This window comes from Archocentrus centrarchus (genome assembly GCF_007364275.1).
Source record: "Archocentrus centrarchus isolate MPI-CPG fArcCen1 chromosome 18 unlocalized genomic scaffold, fArcCen1 scaffold_23_ctg1, whole genome shotgun sequence".
Taxonomy (NCBI): Eukaryota; Metazoa; Chordata; class Actinopteri; order Cichliformes; family Cichlidae; genus Archocentrus; species Archocentrus centrarchus.
In genome coordinates this window covers 4137517-4146784 of record NW_022060145.1, presented here as the reverse complement: position 1 = coordinate 4146784, position 9268 = coordinate 4137517, and the positions used below count along the sequence as shown (strand labels likewise).

General features: G+C 42.4%; 1 non-coding gene across 1 annotated transcript; it reads right to left on the bottom strand.

Moving 5' to 3' along the window:
* Positions 1–997: 997 nt before the first annotated feature.
* Positions 998–1069, bottom strand: trnaa-cgc (transfer RNA alanine (anticodon CGC)). The gene has a single exon. It is a non-coding gene; the product is annotated as a tRNA-Ala (tRNA).
* Positions 1070–9268: the final 8199 nt, after the last annotated feature.

The following is a 9268-nucleotide window of genomic DNA, read 5'->3' as shown; positions in this document are numbered from 1 at the left end:
AGTGCTAATTTTTTTTTTTTTTTTTTTAAAGATACTTCACAGTTAATTTTTTTTTTTTTTTTTGTCCATGCATACATACAGGGCAGGCTGCTTTCCCTTTAGTCCACACATACAGTACGAGGAAAGATATTAGGCACGGATGAGATGTGCACGCTGAATCTTACTCACCATGAGAGATGAGCACTTTTTTCTTAAAAGGGACTTACAGTTCAATAATATATTTTCTAATCTCATGCAGTATTTAAAGAACATATGATTTATTTCCTCTGCCCCACTCTTCTGCGTCTATTTTAAGCTCTCAGACTAACTTTAAACTCTCCTCCTCTCCTGTCCTCTGCTCGCCTCTCCTCTCCTGCTAATCAGTGAGCAGATGTTTGGGAGGGACGGATGCCACTCTCTTTCTCCTCCCTCCTGTCCTCCTGTCACTCCTCCTCTCTCCTTTTAATCCCCTCTGAATTTCTCTCAGTCTTGGCTTGCAAAATCTTAAAATGAAGGAGCTGTTGTCATGTGAGCAGACACCCAGCTGGATCCATCCCTCCCTCCTTCCCTCCATAAACCTGTTCTCCGTCCTGATGAAATTAATAAAGCTTGTTCATGTGCCGATTATTGAACCAAGCCAAGGCTGCAGTCTTCATTAACGTGTTTTCAATTTCCATCAGCCAAGGATCAGTTTACCCCTTCTCTTTGTTTCTTTACTCCTCATACCACCTCTTTGCACTCTTATTCTGCAACCCCACCCCGCCCCCACGGCTTGCAGTAAAGAGACAGATGACATAATCAAAGAGTATGATGAGCGGACATTGCATATGACCCATATTTCACCTTCATATATCACAAGTTTCAGGTGAGAAGACAGGCGGGAGAAATAACTGATGGAAGAGATCTTATTTAGTAGCTGAGAGCTTTTCATGCCTTCACTTGGAATTGGAACAACTTTTAATAGATATTCAGTGCTATGTGAGCTAAACAGCACAAGCAAACTAATGTAGATGCTAAATGGAGATGCTGGGGATTGAACCCAGGACCTCATACATGCGAAGCATGCGCTCTACCACTGAGCTACATCCCCCTCTGTATGCTCATGTGCTCCGGTCAGAATTATAGCTACTATTCACGAAGCATGGTATAAAAAAAGACACATGATAAAACACATTGTTGGTTTAACATGTTAAATGTGTACAAAACAACAATTAAAGTCTATAATACGCCATAGTGATCAATATATATCATGTGTACAGGCCCTAACAGAAAATGTTGCATATCTACCTAATTTTGTATCTCACATTTAAAGACCGTTACAGTAAATAGAGACTCATTCATTCAGCATGAAAAAGCCTATTTAAACTGGGTGGTGTGTTTCTTCCTGTTAGTAATGAGATTTCATTCACACTTCACTCATTTGCCCCAAAAGAATAGTGGACAATGTGTGCCGTAAACCTCTAACATACTGTATCTTTAACATGCCAGACTGATGATTTATTCAACTGCAGACACATAAACCCAATGAATTATTTCATCAGCGATCTACAGTGCAACATAAACTGTGTAATCAGCCACTGAATCAGCTGAATGAAATAATCTGCTTCCACTACATAATCACCATCTCTCATCCTTTCAGTACCGGCTGCGGTATAATTATTTGAATGTGATCTTACACAGTCTGACAGGAATGTAATTTTTTTTCCTGTAAATGAGAGTGAAAAGCTTATAATGCAGTCCTCTCACTTCTCGGCACACTTGCAGAGTTAAAATGAATAAAACCAAAGAAGAGGTTTTTTTCAGACAGTTTAAGCAGAGATAATTTGGCACACAAAAAAAAGTTGCACATATTCAAAAGTCAATTCCATTTAAGTTTTAAGTTGTCATACTTAGAATAACCACGTTCATGTGCTCTTTGGCTGGCAATCTTTCCAGAATTGGAAGTGGTTTGTCCCACTCCATAATGTGCTTTTTAAATTGGATTGTATGGAAAAAAACATGGATGCTACAAAGATCTGTGGGACAGCACGGTGTTTTTTTTTTCTGTTGTTGTTTTTTTTTTATATATTATTGATATGCCAACAAAGATACACGGACAGCAACATTACAACCTGATACCATAATACAAACTAATTGTTTGCTACAAGGGCAGCACAGTTGTGTGGTGGTCAGCACTGCTCCCTCACAGCTAGAATGATATCTAGAAGGCCAGAGTTTGATTTCACCTTTGACCGGACCTCTTGCTGTGTGGAGTTTGCATGTTCTCCCCATGTCTGCGTGGGTTTCCTCCCACAGTCCAAAGACACACAGTTACTGGGGTTAGGTTAATTGGTCACTCTAAAAACACTCACATTCATAGGTGTGAGTGTGACCGGTTTTCTGTCTCTCTGCGACAGGCTGCCTCTTGCCCTATGGCAGCTGGGATAGGCTCCAGCCCCCCCCTGACCTTGAACAGGATAAGTGGAAGAAATTGGATATTTGCTACAATGTTTATGCAGTATGTACATTTGCACCACCAAACGTCCTCCCTCTATATTTCTGCTGACACTTTTCGCCAGCTTTTAGAATGATCGTTCCACCTTTGAGGGGTGCTCACATGAACTTTCAGGAGCTCACTTTCACACCACATGAATGCACTTAAGATTAAGGTGGGAACAGAAAGTTTACACATTTTGCCACGTGGCAGCTCTGTGCTCTTGTGCATAAGGAGAACATTTTAGCAGCTTGATCTTATTTTGTATAACTGAGCCTAAAATATGTGGTGTAACTTTGGGATCGTTGTACAGGGTGTCTAATGCATACAGTTCTGGGTGGAGTATAAAAATGGGCTCAATACTAAAGCTGGACTTGGTACAGTTTTATAGATGTGACTCCAGCACAGCCAAAGCTTTCCTCAAACAATGAATGCTTTGACACAGAAAGGACTTGAGCAAAGCAACTCTGAAATGGGAATATCCCACATCTGCTAGGGCCCACATTGCAGCAGAGTTATAAAGCCAACAGAGGAAACCACAGCCAGTCAAAAGCTGTGGCAGCGTTTACTGTAAAGGATTTAAAATCTCTGCGCTATCAGCCACCCACAGCAGTTTATCTTCCAGCACTGGGAGCTCTGCTTACAAGGATGTTTTTGCAATAAAAAAAAAAAAAAAAGATCTACTGTGAAATCTACCATAGTGACGTAACTTGAATGTCATTCCTCCCTGAAATGCGCATTTATTCATAATGTAAAATGTGTAGATGTTATAACTACAGCTAATGATGCCGTGCGCGCCCACTCCCTCACTCTTTTAAGTTAACACTCTTTTCCGGCTGAGTGTGAATCAAAACATGTTGTTAAGAGCAGCTTAGCGCAGAAAGGCTCCGTCTTATCATTCCAGAGGTCGGGTTTTATCACTGACAAACAATGACCCCAATACCTGTCTACAAGTAAACTAATGACTGCACAAACACACAAACAACACGATCATTATGTGATGAAATTCGCAAGCAAAGGGTGGTGGGAAGGTTAGTGTTTGATTTTCAAAAAGGCTTTGAATGCAATTAAAAGCAGTCATGTGGAACTTTGTCGATTCACAAACTGGACCAGAAATGTTTGTTCATCAAGCAGCAGCACTTCCTTAAAACGTTTTGGAATTTATATATATATATATATATATATATATATATATATATATATATATATATATATGAGAGTGCTAATGTTGTAATAGTTGTACTTGTTATGAGAGTAGCAAATGAATGAATAATGGAGAAAGAGATGGAAAAAGATGAAAATTATTGGGAAAATTGAAGTTATTAACATGATCATATTAACATATATGAGGAGATGGGATACACACATCTGGTCATAATTTCAGGAATAAAATTAAGACAAAACATGCACAAGAAATAGTCTAAGTAAGTAATTACTATAATACTCACACATTTTTGTCTTTCTTGCCATCAAGTTTGCAGTTAATGTTGTTAATGTTGCTGTTAATAAACTGTTACGACTTGCAAGCTATGCTAATTATTTATAAAGTCATCAGTTGGTTGCTTAGAAAGCACCCAAGCAGAGATGGAGTGGGATGTTGTTAATGACTGGTTCTGACAAGCTGACAAATCTTCAGCACTACAAAACATCCATCCATCCATCCATCCATCCATCCATCCATCCATCCATCCATCCATCCATCCATTTTCTTCTGCTCATCTAATTCTGAATCACAGTTGGGGTAAAACCTATTCGAGCTATCACAGAGGATTGAATTTTCATTAAAGATTGTTGTCAGTTGGTAACACTGACACTGAATCTGGCTGATTTTGCAGGTTGCTGGCCACGCCAGTAGATTAGGTGCTTTACAACATGAGCCGCTGTAAACACCAACTCAAATGTTTGCTTCCTCTTCCTCTGCACCCCCACGTTTCAATATCTTGTTCTCCAGATTTATACGCAGTAGATCACAGGAAGGTTTTTTTCTTTCTTTCTTTTTTTTTTTTTTTACACTAGTCATGTATTAATGTCACAGTGAGCCAAGGAGCTTCACTTTGTACCAAGCACTTGTTTCTTCAATTGGATCTCAGCGGGGTGGAGGGGTACAATGTCGTCTTCGCCCCGGGCTCTCTCCTACTCTCTCTTGCTTCTCCACACAGTTGGAGTGGGTTAACAGGATTAGGGGACGTGCACGGGGTTGGGTGGAATACCCTGGCAGTGACTCCATGATGGTATGTAGTGGAGAAATCATCATGTAGCATATTTAGGTCAGATTTAAAAAACTGCATACATTAAACACACAATACTCCCTGGAGGCAATAAAGCCTTAAGACTGAACGATAGATAGATAGATAGATAGATAGATAGATAGATAGATAGATAGATAGATAGATAGATAGATAGATAGATAGATAGATAGATAGATAGATAGATAGATAGATAGATAGATGGTGTCAGGGGCTATTCATCTTTAGATTGACATAATGCTGTATGTTGATCTAAGAAACAGAGTCTGGATCATAAGGGAGTTGATGTTTGCATAATCTACTTAATCTGATTGGGGGTAGAGTCGTGTTCGTAGGCTCAATAATTGATAGCACCATCTGCTGTTGAATCAATCTACCACAATGTCATATGTATGGAATTAGGTTAGTGCAGCGCTGGGTAATTATATTTTACCTTTCCCATCAGGGGAATGATATTTCAATCAATTCTTTCATCATAGTTGCAACAAAATAAATGCGATCCGTTTGATCATTTGATCCGTGCCGACAGAACCAAGGAGAGTGGTAAGAAGAGGGGCGGGGGTCTGGCTGTGTTTGTGAACGATAGATGGTGCAACTCCAGACATCTAACCATCAAAGAGACGCTCTGCAGTAAGGACATTGAACTGCTCGCTGTTGGTATGAGACCGCACTATCTTCCTCGGGAGTTTTCACATGTTATTGTGATAACTGTGTATGTGCCGCCCTCTGCTAACGCTGCTGCAGCCTGCGATGTCCTCCATGCTACTACCAGCAGACTCCAAACACAGCACCCACAGGCCCTCTTTCTGATCTCAGGGGACTTTAACCACGTCTCCCTGTCCTCCACTCTCCCCACCTTCACCCAGTATGTCACCTGCCACACCAGGAATACCAACACACTGGATCTACTGTATGCCAACATCAAGGAGGCATACAGCTCATCACCTCTGCCTCCCCTGGGGGGCTCAGATCACAACCTGGTTCATCTCCAGCCTGTGTACAAACCCTTGGTACACAGAGAACCAGTTGTGACACACACAGTGAAGAAATGGTCTGAGGAGACTGAAGAAGCTCTGAGAGACTGCTTTAGCTCCACTGTGTGGGAAGAGCTTTGTGCCCCTCATGGGGAGGACATCGACAGCATCACGGACTGCATCACTGATTACATCAATTTCTGCGTGGAAAACACTGTGCCCACCAGGAGGGTACGGTGTTTTTCAAACAACAAACCCTGGATCAACTCTGAAATAAAGGCTCTCCTGAAGGAGAAGAAGAGAGCCTTTAGATCAGGAAATAAGGAGGAGCTGAGAGCCGTGCAGAAGGATCTGAGAAGGAAAATCAGGGATGGAAAAAACATCTACAGGAAGAAGATGGAGGACCAGCTACAGCAGAGCAACATCAGTGGGGTTTGGAGGAGTTTGAACTCAATTTCAGGCCACAAACCAAGCCCTAGGGTTGTGGGAGACATAGAGTGGGTTAACAACCTGAACCAGTTCTTTAACAGGTTTGACCAGCAACCCACCCCTCCCCCAGCCCAGTCCCCCCTGCTGTCAGCCCCACCATCTTTAATGACTGCCAACCTTTCTTCTTCTTGGGACCTCACACCTCTCAGCTCTCAGCCATCACCCACCCCCTTCACTTCTGAGGACTCCATCTCACAACCCCCATCCCCCACCTCCATCTTGTCCCTCTCAACTCATCATGTGAGGAAGGAGCTACGTAAGATCAAGGTGCGAAAGGCTGCTGGTCCAGACGGCATCAGCTCCAGGCTCCTGAGGTGCTGCGCAGATCAGCTGTGTGGCATCATGGGATACATGTTCAACCTGAGCTTGAAGCTGGGGAAAGTACCACAACTGTGGAAGACCTCCTGTGTGGTACCGGTACCAAAGACCAAACATCCAAAGGATCTTAGCAGCTACAGGCCGGTAGCCCTGACATCGCATCTAATGAAGACCCTCGAGAGGCTGGTCCTCAACCATCTACGCCTCATGGTGTCGTCTTCGTTGGACCCGCTGCAGTTCGCCTACCGGCCTGGCATCGGGGTGGATGACGCCATCATCTACCTCCTGCACCGAGCTCTGACCCACCTGGAGAAGCCTGGAAGCACTGTGAGGATCATGTTCTTTGATTTCTCCAGTGCTTTTAACACCATCCAGCCAGGACTTCTGAGAGACAAGCTGGAACTGTCAGGAGTGGACCACCACATCTCCGAGTGGATACTGGACTACCTCACTGACCGCCCACAGTACGTGAGGACACAGGGCTGTGTCTCTGACAGGCTGGTCTGCAGTACGGGGGCCCCACAGGGAACTGTGCTGGCACCGTTCCTCTTCACCCTCTACACTGCAGACTTCTCCATCAACTCCCCACGCTGCCATCTGCAGAAGTTCTCTGACGACTCTGCCATAGTTGGCCTCATCACAGGTGAGGATGACTCAGAGTACAGACAGTGGACTCAGGACTTTGTGGACTGGTGCCAGCGGAACCACCTCCTGATCAACGCCGCTAAAACCAAGGAGCTGGTGGTGGATTTCCGCAGGCGCAGACCCACCACACGGACACCGGTGAACATCCAGGGAGTGGACATTGAGATAGTGGACTCTTATAAGTACCTGGGTGTTCACCTAAACAATAAACTGGACTGGACTCATAACACTGATGCGCTCTACAGGAAGGGTCAGAGCAGACTCTACCTGCTGAGAAGGCTGAGGTCTTTTGGAGTGCAGGGGACACTCCTGAAGACCTTCTATGACTCTGTGGTGGCATCAGCCATCTTCTATGCAGCAGTATGTTGGAGCAGCAGCTTGTCTACAGCTGAGAGGAAGAGGATAGACAAGCTCATCAGGAAAGCCAGCTCTGTCCTAGGATGTCCTCTCGACTCAGTGCAGGTGGTGGGAGACAGAAGGACTCTGACCAAAATAACATCACTGATGGACAAGGTCTCCCATCCCATGCATGAAACTGTTGCTGAGCTGGAGAGCTCCTTCAGTGACAGACTGCTGCATCCTAAATGCACAAAGGAGCGTTACCGCAGATCCTTCCTCCCAGCAGCTGTAAGACTTTATAACCATCACTGCTCCCAACAAAAACCACAATAACCTACACAATGTAGGATAATATATAATATACTGTAAATAGTCCGGCACATCATGCACATTGTATATAGTGTTATTATTATTAGTAGTATTAAGGTTAATATTGTTTGTTGATTTTATATATATTCTTTTCTTAATAGTGTGAATTATTATATCTTTATTTATATTTATAATAACTGCGGCTGCTGTTACACCCAAATTTCCCCTCTGTGGGACAATAAAGGCTGTTTCTTCTTCTTCTTCTTCTTCTTCGAAAAACTGTTCTCTGGGTTGACGGATGTACCTGCTCCTCACAGAAAGTGAGTGTGTCACAATATATATATATATATATATATATATATATATATTTTTTTTTTTTTTTTGGTGAAATGGTACTTAGTGGGGGAATTAAATATTTATCAAATATTTCAACTTTTCTTTTTTTTTTTACAATACTTTAATCCAACCATTGGAACCAGTTATTAAATTACTTTTAATTAACCATTAACCCATTATTGGTTAGCTACCACTTGGGTATTGCTTTAATAGCAAATAAAAGTTGGCCCCAAATACAATTCAGAGCAGAAAACGATCCCCTCCTGGGTCCTGTACTATGAAGTGAGTTCAGCATGGTTCAGTATCTTTCTGTTATCTGGATTCATTTCCCCCAACCTCAGCAGTCAGGATAAGCAATCACACCAAGCTAAGCTAGTTATCAACTCGCTAAGTTAACCCAGGGTTACCTGGACAAGATGAACTCCTGCTTCGTGCAAACCTGCAAATGATTGATGACAGCAAAAGCCCTGTTAAGAAATGCAGGCTTCGCGTTAACTGAAATGATGCAAATTTTAATTTAAAATCATTATAGCAACTTTGTATTGCATTGCAGTTCCCTGAGTGGGTGTGTTGGGGACGTTCTGTGTTTGTGCAGTCATGTTTACAGGTCAGCTGATCAGGTTTTGTTTTCATTTATCTTCAAATCAGATTAGCTAAGATGTGACCCCATGACTGCAGCAGGTAGCTGTTTTAGCACGAATTACAACTGCACCATCAGAGTATTGTTTAGAAGTTATCAGTGACTCACGGATCACTAATCAGAAGATTTTTTTTTCCATGAATATACATATGACAAAAGATTGAGCAGAAAGTTAGATTTTTTACCTCTATTTCATGATGTGAAATCACTGATTGCTGGACTATTTTGTCATGTAAATACATAGACACTCTATGATGACCTTGCATACTGATCCAACAGAGTTTATTATAGAAAAAAAAAACAAAAAAAAACAAACCTGCTTCAAATAGAGGCCCATTACATTCAGTTGAAGAAAATAAATTGTTTCCTATTTAAGGAAACATGTGCAGGGGTTGCAGTTGACTCAGCTGCTAATACGGAAGGACTACTGAGGCATTGGTGCCTGGTTGGCAGTCATTGCATTCACTGATTAGATATACTGGCATTAAGTGTAAGTCATCAGCCCCAAACAAACAGCGGC